The following is a 13406-nucleotide window of genomic DNA, read 5'->3' as shown; positions in this document are numbered from 1 at the left end:
CATCCATGCTTTGGTGCTCTGTCTGGCTACAGGCACAGGTGGAGGAGACAGAAGCAGTGCTGCCACAGGTGTTGCGGGTCCTCCTAACCATCGTAAGCCTCCCTCTGTCAAACTCTCTCAAATTCCCGTCTGCAGCTCCCTGTCCGGTCTGCTCTGCTTTAAACAGAAAGGTTTTGGATGTGGCTTGGTTTATAGGTTCAGGGGACCAATGGGTCACAGGTGAGACCGACATGTTGTTTCCATGTATTTTAAAGCAGAAAATAAGAGAGGAGCATAAGATCATTCCCTCTCCCCAGTTCTCTTTCCAGGTTCCCTTAATATTTAGGGTCTTCCACTTTGAAAGCTAGAGGGTCATTCAGCTCAGATTGGATACATAGCTCTTCCAGGAACTGCCCCTCATCAAAAATGGCTATTATCATTAATAAAATGTGATTGATGTCATAATAACATCTGGGAGTAGCACTGTGCTTCAACATCATCTACAATTATCAGCTGTGACAAAGTTCCTCCTCTGCCTTAGTGGGTCCTGCACTTATTGGCAGATTTGCTCACCTCAGTGATCTTCCCCACAGTCTGGGTCAACTTCTCCTGTGTCTGATCAAGAGTTGGGAGGTTTGGTGGGAACCCAGGCCAACCCTCCACTCCGGGTTCCAGCCCAGGACCCTGTGGATTGCAGTTGTCTATAGTGCCTCCTGTAACAGCTGCATGACAGCTACACCTCCCTGGGCTACTTCCCCGTGGCCTCCTCCAAACACCTTCTTTATCCTCACCACAGGACCTTATAAGTCCTTATAAGTATAATGCTTGTACTCCTTAGTCCTCCAGCAGCACACCCTCTCACTCTCATCACTCTCAGCTCCTCACATACTTATATATATATATATATACATACATACATATATATATACATGCACTGCACTGCACTCCTCTGGCTCCTCCTTGCCTGACTGGAGTGAGCTCCTTTTTTAAACCCAGGTGCCCTGATTAGCCTGCCTTGATTGGCTGCAGGTGTTCTAATCAGCCTGTCTGCCTTAATTGGTTCTAGCAGGTTCCTGATTACTTTAGTGCAGCCCCTGCTCTGGTCCCTCAGGGAGCAGAAGCCTGCTTCTCCTGGGGCCAGTAGGGGCTCTCCATTTGACCACTCTCCTGTAGAGGAAGAAGGGAGAGGGCTGCTGCTGCTGCTGCTGGGCACTGGGCCCTCGCTTCTGCTGCTGTTTCTGCTGCTGTTCCTGCTCCTGCAGCTCCCTTGGCTGGGCTAGACACCACCACCCACCCCTCTCTCTGCTGTCTGTTTGCTGGCTGGCTGGTGGTTCCCCCTCACCTCAGTTACTGCTGTTACTCCACCTACAGCCCTGGGGGGGGCTGCTGGCCTACTTCCCAGAGAGGAGGGGAGTGAGAGACCCCGGCTCTTGTTGCTGAGGACACCGTCTGAGCGGGGTCCCTCCTGCCTGGCCACCTGACCACCCACTTGGAGCTGCTGGGGCTACTATGGCTGCTGCTGGGGAGCTCTTGGTGCCCCGAGGTGAAGGAGGAGAAGAAGAGGACTGCCTGCTGCTGGGAGACCACGTGAAGACCACTGTGGAGGGGGCTTTTCTGGAGTGAGTCTTATTCGAACTGTGCTCTTGTGGTGGGGGTTTGCACTGTGTCTGCTGGGGCACTGGGGGTGTGGCGTGGAGCCTGCCCCCGGTCCATCCGTGTCCCCCTTCACCTGCACCACCATCATTGCCCCCTCCACCACCTCTGCTGGCTATTTTCCTTCTGCTTTGGACTCCTGCCTCTGGGACTGAGCTGCTCGCCTGGCTCACCACGCCCACATCCATCATTTGGGCCTGCAGCAGCAGCAGGATAGCATTGACTTTTTGGCACAAGTGCCTGTGAGCGCACCCCCCCCGCCCCCTGGGCTGACTCCCTCCCCTTTGCCACATTTGTCTGCCCCACCCATTTCACTCTGTGGCCCTGATAGTCCTGCACTAGCCCTGCAGCTGTCCCCGTGGTCCCTCTACTGCATTCCCAGCTCGCCCTTTCCCCCCCAACCCTGTGCTCCCCCAGCCCTGATCGGTCCCTCCCCTTGTGCGCCCATGCCCCCTCCCATGCGCTTGTGCCCTTCACCAATTGGTTTCCCCTTGTTCACTGCAACCCCCCCTGCCGTTGTCCCCCCTGATCCCTTAGTGCAACTAGAGGAGCCGGAACTCCCCTCTGCGTTGGTGCCCTGAAACTCTCTTGCCCCTGGGTTCTTGGTTGCTCCCCACGCCCTTTTAGCCTTCCCTTTCTGGCGCCCTCCTCCCCTGCCTGCAGCCTAGCGGGGAGGGGTGGTTGCCTCCTTTCCTTCCCCTCCCCTCGCTGTTTGTCCCCCTTCCCACTCTCGTTATGGTGGGGGATGCGGCGGGGGAGACCCCTCGCGATTCTCCCACTGCCCCTCCTCCACCTGCCCCCGTGTCCACTGCCCAAGCCTCTACCTCGACCACCGCTGCCGATCCACCTACCACCGCCCCTGCTGGGACACTGGCGGCGGCAAGTACTGGGGAGACCTCCGCTGCTGCCGCGTCCCTCGCCCCTTCTGATTTGGGGGGAGACCCCCACAGCCGGTGGGAAGGGTCGGGGTGGGAAGAAGGGTAAGGGCCCTGCTAAAAAGGCCAGGCCCTCCATGGCGGAGACTGCCCCTGCTGCCACGGCTCTGCTATCGGCCGCGGCATCCCTCCCTGCTGTTCCCTCCACAAGCTCTGAAGGTGTCCCTCCCCCGGCCCCCAGGGCGTACGCCCAGGTGGCGGCGGCCCCCCTGCCTACCTCTGCTCCTCCGACCGCCGCTTCTGCCAACATCTACAGCAGCTGGGGCCCCTTTCCCACTTTGACTAAGAAGCACGGCATCCGTTGCCTCCTGGTGCCCGCCTCGCCCCACATGGAGACCTACGTGCGGGCATTGGTGAAGGTGGTGGGGCCCACGGCCATCGTGGCAGCCTCCAAAATGTATGGGAAGGTGGTCTTCTTCCTGCCATCAGAGGCCGCTGCCCAGGAGGCGGTAGAGACAGGCCTGGCAGTGGGGGGTGTGTTCATCCCCCTGGAGCCATTGGAAGACCTGGGGGTCCGCTTAATCTTGACCTCTGTCCCTCCCTTCCTGCCCAATGCTGCCCTCCCTTTCTCCCTGGGATGCCCCATATCCGTCATCAGTCCTCTCCCGTTGGGCTGCAAGGACCCCGCCCTCCTTCATGTTCTCTCGTTCCGCCGGCAAGTGCAGCTTCAACTGCTGCCGGTGGCGTGTGGTGGAGAGGCGCTCGAGGGGTCTTTTCTGGTCCCCTACCAGGGAGCCCACTACCGGGTGCATTACTCAACGGGGGAGGCCCGGTGCTACCTCTGCCAGGCGATGGGGGACTGCCCCTAGGCCCAACACAGAGGAGCGTCCGGGACCCCCCCGAGCCCCGGCAAGGCGCCGGCTCTGTCATCGCCGGTACCCCTGGCTGCCCGGTGCCTGAAGATGCCCCTCCTCCTCCTTCTCGGTCCACCTCTGTGGAGGAGGGTATGGCGGAGATACTGCCGGCCGTGGGAGAGAGCTCGTCCCACGGGGAATCCTCCCTCATTTCTGCTGTCCCACCACTGCCTCCCCGAGTCCCTGAGCCATTGCCCTTGCCCCCCGAGCCGACCCCTGTTAGCCAGCCCCCGGATGATGCCATGGAGGGCTGGTCCTTAGTGCAGGGGAAGCGGGGCAAGTGGAAGGCTCGAGTTTCCTTACTTCCTTCGGATTCGGAGGCCCCCCGGAAGAGCAGGAAGGGGGGCACCGATGACGAGTCTTCCGCCTTGCCCCCTGATGACTCCCGTTTTGTGGTGCAGGCTGGGGACTCTGTGACAGCACCGGAGGGTGACACCGCCCCTCCTCCGAGGTCCCTTCCCATGGAAGCCCCCGAGGGAGCCTCTCTCGCCTCCTTCCCACTCGATGCCTCTGCGAGCGCCACAGTGGGTATCACCTCGGGTGCTGGCGAGGAGAGCCCTGGGGTGGTGGACGGTGATCTCCCTCCCATCTACGAGGAGATAGAGGCCCTGGGTTTGACCCCGGTCACACAGGGGGAGGACGACCCTCTGCCAGCGGGCCTCGATCTGGGCGACCTCACCACGGCCCCTCTGTCCCCGAGTTCCCTTCCCCTAAGCACTGCTTCTGCTCCCACCTCTGAGGGTCCCTTGGCATCTTCCATTGACCTGGCTGCGGGTGGCACTCTGTTGACGGCCGCCGAGCCCCTTGGGGCGACGGCCAATGCCCCACTGCCGATACCCACTTCCCAGGGTGTGTCCCTCTTGGGTATGGAGGACTCACCCTCCTTCCTCAGCAGGGACTCCATTGACCAACATCTATCTCTGGATGCTGAGGCTGCCGCACGTGCCACAGTGGCTGAGCCCGGCATCGTTAGGGGTCCCCTTCCCACTTTCCAGATCCCTGAGCCTGGCCAGGAGGAGCAACCGTCCGGCGGCTCAAATATGGAGGCTCTGGATCTTGCCTCTACCTCCTTCCCGACTTCTCTCCCTGACCCCGCCCTACTCCCGTTAGCCCTGTCCTTGTCCCCCCCACCTCCTGTGATCCCAGTGCCGCCCCTGAGACTACCCCCCAGGGAGCGGCTTCACTAGTTTTTTCCTGTCCTGACCCCCCAGGGGCTGCTGTTCTCCTTCCGTCACCCCTTCTTGAATCTGGGAGTGGGGCAGGTCACATGGCGTCGGCCCATCTGCTGCCACGTTGGGGATCTGTCCCCTGCCTGCCCGCCTCGGTGGGCCACAGGGCTGTGACGAGGGCCCCACTGGGGGACAGTCATCGATCAGTGACCCTGCCCCCCCATGCACTGGGGGAGGAGCTGCGGGAGTTCCTTGAGGACGTCCGTGGCTCCCGGAACAAAGTCCATCTTGCGCTCCAGCGGTGGGGGGATTTCCATCAGGTCCTCGGGCCACAAGGGCCCTCATGGGGGAGGGTAAGAGGACCGGGAGGCAGGCCGCCGCAGCCTGCCAGCAGGTCCGTGTCTTCCGTGACTCTTTACTCACCTTCGGGGTAGGTCACGGATTGCTGAGCGGCCTGCCGGAGGCCGTGGGTGTGTCTGCTGGCAAGGATCCCCCCCAGCCTTCCTCATGGCGCCAATCGTCCTTGCCACCTTAAACACCCGGGGCCGTAGGATGGATCTCCGCAGGAGCCAGGTGCTCTCCTTCCTCCAGGAGGGGGCGTACTCTGTGGTTTTCCTGCAGAAGACCCATACGGATCCGGCCGCTGAAGCTAGCTGGTGGCTGGAGTGGGGGGACGGGGCCTACTTTAGCCACTTCTCAGTCTGCACGGCTGGAGTGGTGACCCTGTTCTCCCCCGACCTACGGCCCGAGGTTCTGGGGGTCGCCGAGGCTGTGCCGGGTCGCCTGCTGCACCTCTGGGTTCGCATGGAGGGGCTTGTGGCTAATCTCGTCAACGTTTACGCCCCGACGTCGGGCATGGAGAGGCTGCGTTTTTATCAGCAGGTGTCCGCCTTCCTCGGCTCCCTGGATCCTCGTGAGTGCCTGGTCCTGGGAGGGGACTTTAACATCACCCTCGAGGAACGGGACCGCTCGGGGACCGAGCAGTGCCCGGCCGCCGCGGACGTCCTTCGAGAGATCGTCGAACGCCATTCCCTGGTGGACGTCTGGTGCGACCACCACCCAGACGACATCTCGAAGTTCACCTTCGTCCGGATGGAGGCCCAGCGGTCGTGCCACTCCCGGCTGGACCGTATTTGCCTGTCACATTTCCACCTTTCATGGGCCCACTCCTCCAGCGTTCGGCCGGCCCCCTTTTTGGATCACCACCTTGCCACCGTGACAGCCTCTCTCTACACGGAGAGGCCAGGGCTGGCCTATTGGCACTTTAATAATAGTTTGCTGGAGGATGCAGGCTTCGTGGTGTCCTTCTGGGAGTTCTGGCTGGCCTGGCGAGGGCAGAGGGGTGCCTTTTCCTCGGCGCGGCGGTGGTGGGATCTGGTGAAGGTGCGTGCCCGGCTCTTCTGCCATGACTACACTCGGGGTGCCAGCCAACGGAGGGATGCGGCGATAGGGCAGTTGGAGCAGGAGGTCTTGGAGCTGGAGAGGCATCTGGCTGCCAGCGCCAAGGATCCATCCCTCTGCAGAGCGTGCCGGGAGAAGCGGGAGGAGCTCCAGGCCCTCAAAGACCATCGGGCCCGGGATGCTTTTGTTCAATCCCGCATCCAGCTCCTTCAGGAGATGGATCGAGGCTCCCGCTTCTTCTACGCCCTGGAGAAAAGGAGGGGGGCCAAGAAGCACGTCACCTGCCTCCTGGCGGAGGACGGCACCCCGCTCACGGTGTAGGGATGGTCTGTCGTTCGCCCTCTTGTCCCTGGATCAGGAGAAGGCGTTCGACAGGATGGATCACGGGTATCTCCTGGGCACTCTGCGAGCGTTCGGCTTTGGACCCCTGTTTGTGGGTTTTCTCCAGGTGCTGTACACTTCTGCAGAGTGTCTGGTCAGGCTCAACTGGACCCTGACCGAGCCAGTCAGCTTCGGGCGGGGAGTGCGGCAGGGGTGCCCCCTCTCGGGCCAGCTGTATGCTCTGGTGATCAAGCCCTTCCTCTGTCTCCTCCACAAGAGGTTGCCAGGGTTGGTGCTTTGGGAGCTGGGGCTGCGGCTGGTCCTGTCGGTATACGCTGACGATGTGCTCCTCGTGGTCCCGGGTGACTTGGCGTGGGTGGAGGCTTGCCAGGCTGTGTACTCGGCGGCCTCCTCCGCCCAGGTCAACTGAGTCAAGAGCTCTGGCCTGGTGGTCGGGGACGGGTGGCAGGCGAGCTCCCTCCCACCCACGCTTCAGGCCATCCGATGGAGCGCGGGTCCGCTGCTCTATCTCGGCGTATACCTTTCTGCCACACATCCGTCTCCGCCAGAGAACTGGCAAGATTTGCAGGGCAGGGTGACGGAGCGGCTCCGGAAATGGACAGGACTACTCCGGTGCCTCTCCCTTCGGGGGAGGGCACTGGTGCTTAATCAACTGGTCCTCTCCATGCTCTGGTACCGGCTCAACACCCTGGTCCCGGCCCCGTATTTCCTGGCCAACCTCCGGACAGCGATCCTGGAGTTCTTTTGGCCAGGGACACACTGGGTCTCTGCAGGGGTCCTCCACCTGCCCCTGGAGGAGGGGGAGCAGGGCCTGAAGTGCTTACGCACTCAGGTCCATGTCTTCTGCCTCCAGGCCCTGCAGAGGCTCCTGTTTGGTGCGGGTAGTCCGGCGTGGAGCGTATTGGCGCACGCCTTCACAGCTTCCGAGGGCTCCGATACGACCGGCAGCTCTTTTACCGCCATCCAAGAGGTCTTCCGCGAGACATCTCCAGACTGCTGGTCTTCTACCAAGACCTCCTCCGGACCTGGAAGCTCTTTTCAACAACCAGGTCCGTGGCGGCCACCGTGGGGGCTGACCTCCTTGTGGAGCCCCTGCTACACAATCCCCAGCTTTGTGTGCAGGTGGCGGAGTCCCCCACAGTGCTCCAGAGGCTGGTCTTGGCGGGAGTCACCAGGGTCGGAGACCTCCTGGACTACGACCGAGGAGACTGGCTGGATCCCCTGACGCTCGCTCAGCGCATGGGGCTCTCCAGACCTCGTACTCCCCGGCGCGTACTTCAGGAGGTGAAGGCCGTTTTACTGCCTGCTGCTCGGGCTTACCTTGACCTGGTCCTGTGAGAGGGCACGCCCCGCCCACCCTCCACCCCGGGCCCCGTGGACATTTTTATAGCACCCCTGCCCCATGGACCCAATCGGCCCCCTCACCCTTTCACTGCCAGCTGGCTGCATGATCTGCAGCCGGTTCTGTTCCAGACCGTGCCACGGAAACATCTGTACTCGCTCGTGCTCCACACCCTTCACTTCCTCACCCTCGCGTCCCGCCCCGATACCAAATGGCGGGACCTCCTGCCACCTCTCGAGGGTAAGAAGCCCCGGTGGGCCAGCTTGTACTCTGCCCTGGTCCTGAGGCCCGCCAGGGATATCGGTTGGCTGCTTCTTCACGGGGCCGTGAGCACGGGCGTGTACTTGGTGCAGTTCACCCCTGTCCCTAGCACCTGCCTTTTCTGTGGTGAGAAGGAGATCTTGGCGCACATTTATTTGGAGTGCGCCAGGTTGCAGCCCCTGTTCCGGCTCCTCTTGAGTATTTTCTTGCGTTTTTGGTTGCACTTTTACCCTCACCTTTTTATCTACACGCTCCCCATCTGTGGCCCCACAAAGTCGCGGGATCTCCTTCTCAACCTCCTCTTGGCCCTGGCCAAACTGGCCATCTACAACACCAGGGAGAGGAGGTTGGCCGACGGGATTTTCTGCGACTGTAAGGCCTATTTCCGTTCTTCCGTCTGTTCATGCATCCTGGCAGAGTTCCTCTGGGCGGCGTCCACTGGCTCCCTTGACGCCTTCGAGGAGCAGTGGGCGTTGTCCGGGGTTCTCTGCTCGGTGTCCTCATCAGGTTCCCTTTGTTTAGCCCTATGACCTCACTCCCGATCGTGTTTTTTCATTAGTTGTCCCCCGTAATTACTTGGTGTCTCAGACCTGTGGGTCCTCCCCTTAGGCTGGGGGGAGGACCTTTAGAAGTGGGCGGGCTTTGCCCGCCCACCTCCGCTGGATGCCAATAGGACCAGACTCCTGTACCCCACTGGCCTGGGTCTGTCACACAGCCTTTCATGTTTTTTCTAGAGCTGATGGGAACATTTTCAACTAAATGTAATTTCCCCTCAATATGCTATTTAGTCAAAGCCAGAACATTCCACAGAAACTTAGCAGTTTCAAAAAAGTTTCTGAGGGGAAGACCTCATATCCAGGGCTCCCTGGTCACTTCTGACCAGAGAGAGAGAGAGAGAGAGATAAAAAAACTGAGCTTTCTGATTGTAAAACACATTTTTAACACAAGTTTATTTTGCAAAAGCATTTCAAAGTTTTGTTTTTATTCTAATGTAGGACAAAAACAAATACTGAAACCTCAAAAGTTTTTGTGAGACTGAACTGTCATTCTCTGACCTGCTCTAGATTTTTCTGAAGCCACTACAGCAATAACAAGGACTGTATAATGTGACTGGTTTCTAGACAGTAATGATACTGAGTAGAACAATCAACGGGTGGCTAACACCCAAGAGTTAAGATCAGTAATTTACTTGCAGAAGCCTAAATTTCTACTGAAGGCACCTACCTCCTTTGATTTATTTGGCTTTTGAAGATGTGTTCTAGTCAGATGAAACTGAAAAGCAAGAAAAATTATTGTAGGTCCAAATGGCAGAGTAAACAGTAACTCAACACCATACAAACAAAAACACTGCACCACAAGAACATTACATACTTTTTGTCACACCATTTCATAGAAAGCAAGTCCCAATTGTACCTTTCTTACAAGAAGCTACTACAACTAGGATCTAAAGCAGACAAAAGAATAAAAAGGGGAGATGCATCATATCCAACTGTGCTTTTTAAATACACAAGAAACAACAACAACCAGCTGTTAAAGGTTGTGAGGGAGGCTTGACAGAGTCCAGGATTGGGATTAGTGGACAGACGGACAAACCAATAAAATCCACCTTCATTTCAACTCCCTCTTCAATACACAGAGTTAAGCGTCACGGCCAGGCAATCCAAATACAATTACAGTAGACATAAAAATAGCAAAGCAACACATGGCAATAACCATTTTTCTCCTGTATCTTTTGATATTAGCAACTTTCATTCAACTGAACTCTTCTAGGATGCCACACCCTGACTAGCAACTATTGCTAATTTGGAGAAGCTGTTTTTTCCTTGCTAACACAGACTAGACACTAAAGGAGGAGTGGTGTGTGGTTTCCCAGCTGATTGGGTATGGATCATTTAAAGTCTCTCACAAGTTTTAGAATACTATATTGTAATTATACTAATTATTTGTAGTAGAGTGTTAATGCAGTTTAATAGCTAGAGATGCTGGCCTTCCATAATCAGCCCGTTTTGCACCTTTTTGCCTTATACCCATGTCCTGCAAATATTTGTTCTCTGTTGCACAAAGTCTTAACCCTAAATTTACCAGAAATAAAGCAAGCTTTATGACATTTTTCTTCTGCCATGGCTGAATTTGTCTCAAAAGTTTGAGGCAAACTGGAGATGGTATTTGGGAGCTCTGCATATAACAAGAGATGTTTTCACTTCTTGAAAATTTACCTTGTTGATTTGGTTTATCATAATTCCCAAACATCTTGGCTGAATCTGTGAAACACTCTGTAGGGTTTGCCTTAACTAGGGAAAGTTTTGAATTTACTTCAGACTTAACTACACCATGGTAGCTAAAGCCAACCTTTTTTTCATAATATAGATACAGAAGCCTAGGTTAGAAATTGACCAGCTAATATGTTAAAGATGTTGTCCTGAGTCTGCACTAGGAAAATAGCTGAGTTTAAATCACTTAACTAATATACATTAGGTTACATGGGCCCAACCTAAACTCAGACTTTTTCTAGTTATTTTTTTCTCCTTTCTTCTCCCACAGAAGGTTGGGGGAAGAACTGGGTAACTTTTCAGGAAAGAGAGAGGTAGATATCTTGGGATAAGAGTTAAGGAGTTATTAAAGGTCATTTATGCATACATAAGGAATTCTGCAAGGGTTAATAAATATCTTGTCTAGTCTGCCTTTTGCTGGCATAACTGTCAATTAGGAATGCTATGCCCTCAAAAGAACCCTGTATAGATGCAGGTATACTGGGGAGGAAAGCCCTTTGCAAAGATAGCTTACTTCTAGGGCTGTCAAGGGATTAAAAAAATGAATCACGATTAATCATGTGATTAAAAAAATGTATTGCAATTGTGTTAAACAATAATGGAATACAATTTATTTAAATATTTTTGGATGTTTTCTATATTTTCAAATATATTGATTTCAATTACAACAGAGAATACAAAGTGTATAGTACTCACTATAGTTTTATTACAAATATTTGCACTGTAAAGAACAAAAATAGTATTTTTCAATTCACCTTGTACAAGTACTGTAGTGCAATCTCTTTATCATGACAGTTGAATTTACAAGTGTAAAATTATGTACAAAAAAATAACTGCATTGAAAATAAAACAATGTAAATCTTTGTCTTACAAGTCCGCTCAGTCCTACTTCAGCCAATTGCTTAGACAAACAAACTTGGATACAATTTGCAGGAGATAATGCTGGCTGCTTCTTGTTTGTCACCTAAAAGTGAGAGTGGGCATTTGCAAAGCACTATTGTAGCTAACATTGCAAGCTATTTATGTCCCAGCTGCACTAAAAATTCATATGTCCCTTCATCTTCTATAGGACATGCATCCATGCTGATGATGGGTTCTGCTCAATAGCTATCCAAAGCAGAGTGGACGGATGCATGTTCATTTTCATCATCCTAATCAGAGCCACGAGCAAAAGGTTGATTTTCCTTTTTGGTGGTTTGGGTTCTGTAGTTTCCGCATCTGAGTGTTGCTCTTTTAAGATTTCTGAAAGCATGCACCCCACCTCGTCCCTCTCAGATTCTGGAAGGCATTTCTGATTCTTAAACCTTGGGTTAAGTGCTGTAGCTATTTTTAGAAATCTCACATTGGTACCCTCTTTGCATATTGTCAAATCTGCAGTGAAAGTGTTCTTAAAACAAATGTGCTGGGTCATCATCTAAGACTACTAACATCATGAAATATATGGCAGAATGTGGGTAAAACAGAGCTGAAGATATACAGTCCTCCCCCAAGGAGTTCAGTCACAAATTTAACTAATGCATTATTTTTTACCACCACCATCAGCATGAAAGCATATCCTGTGGAATGGTGGCAGAAGCATGAAGGGGCATATGAATGTTTAGTATATCTGGAACATAAATACCTTGCAACACCAGCTACAAAAGTACCATGTGAACACCTGTTCTCACTTTCAGGTGACATTGTAAATAAGCAGCAGGCAGCATCTCCTCCTGTAAATGTAAACAAACTTGTCTGCCTTACCAATTGGCAGAATAAGAAGTAGAACTGAGTGGACATGTAGGCTCTAAAGTTTAGATTTTGTTTTTGAAAACAGTTATGTAACGCACCCCCCCCCCCCCAAAAGTCTACATTTGTACATTGCACTTTCCTGATGAGATTGTAGTACACTACTTGTAGGTGAATTGAAAAATATTTTTTCTTTTTACAGTCCAAATTTATAAAAAAATATAAAGTGAGCAGTGTACAGATTGTATTGTGTTTAATAGAAATCAAAATATTTGAAAATGTAGGACATCCAAAAATATTTAATTGGTAGTTTATTGTTTAGAAAGAATTGTGCTTAATTGCACTGTTAATCATGATTTAGTTGAGTTAATTGTGTGAGTTAACTGCAATTAATTGCCAGCCCTACTTATTTCATTTGCTGAAGTCATAATGATACTGGCAACAAACTTTTGCTGGAATAAGCCGCATCTTCCTTTTAGTATAGGCAAGGCATTCACTGTGGCTTTTATAGAATGTAGGTATTCCAGAACCACTAGATCAATTTTCCCCTCTGTAGGAAGAGTGGCTTAGAAAAATGCATCTGGAGCAGCTTCTCTCCCATTGACTTTAAGTACAACTACATTGAGCAAACTTCAGCTCTTGTGCACATTAGTAAATTCACAGCTGTAATAGTTGCAGTTGAGGCTTGTGTGTGCTACCCTGCTGCAGCTGGACCCCCCTGTGCTAGTTGCAGTATACTGAAATCTACTAGTATTCAGTATGATTACAGAAAGGTAAAATGGGGATAACAAAGTGGTATCATGTGGCCCTTTAGAGAGGCACAAAGCATAGAAATGTCTCAAGGGAGTAGCAGGGCTGGGAAGAGCCTAGGATCTAGGTGGTAACCAAGCTATCATAGCACCCTCAAGTTTGGCCTGGGTTTTAGGTTAAAGCACTTTTATTTTTAAAGTGGACTGCTCTGATCTATAGCATTTTTAGAAAACTGCTCTGCAAGACCTATATGACAGCACTGTCAGTCTCATTTTCAAAGAGTGATATAAGCACTAAGGGCTGAAGTCACTTGTAAATGAAAGTTGTCTCAGCAGGTCCTGCAAAGCTGAGTGGAGCAATGCCTAAATACCTTTAAGCACAAAGGCCCTCAATGTTTTTGCTTTCTAGGGTATGTGGTGCACTAAACAGAACCCATATCCTCTGTATTATGGGCACTGTACCACTTTCATCTGAAATCCAAAAGCTCTTATTTTAATCTGTATGGTTTGCTTGGTATTTCATAGCAGTGACTGAGGCCTTTCCTATTTGACAGTTGGTCTGAGGCTGTGGGAAAAGCTGAAGTACTCACCTTTTGCTAACAAGGGTTGAGAAGTCAGGTAGTACGTTAGAGGCAATGGATTTGGATGTGTCCTTTACCCACAAAAGCTTATCTGAAATGGTCTTTTCCTCTCAAAAGCTTTGGCCAAATAAATCTGTTGGTACCA

At 52.9% G+C, this 13406-nt stretch overlaps 1 protein-coding gene across 1 annotated transcript in view; it reads right to left on the bottom strand.

The window, feature by feature from the left end:
* LOC127058758 (perilipin-3-like) overlaps positions 1–13406 on the bottom strand; it is an 81451-nt gene that overhangs the window by 20934 nt on the left and 47111 nt on the right. The window lies entirely within an intron of this gene.

The sequence above is a fragment of the Gopherus flavomarginatus genome, chromosome 1 (assembly GCF_025201925.1).
Source record: "Gopherus flavomarginatus isolate rGopFla2 chromosome 1, rGopFla2.mat.asm, whole genome shotgun sequence".
NCBI classification, from domain to species: Eukaryota; Metazoa; Chordata; order Testudines; family Testudinidae; genus Gopherus; species Gopherus flavomarginatus.
This window is presented reverse-complemented; position numbering and strand designations above follow the sequence as displayed.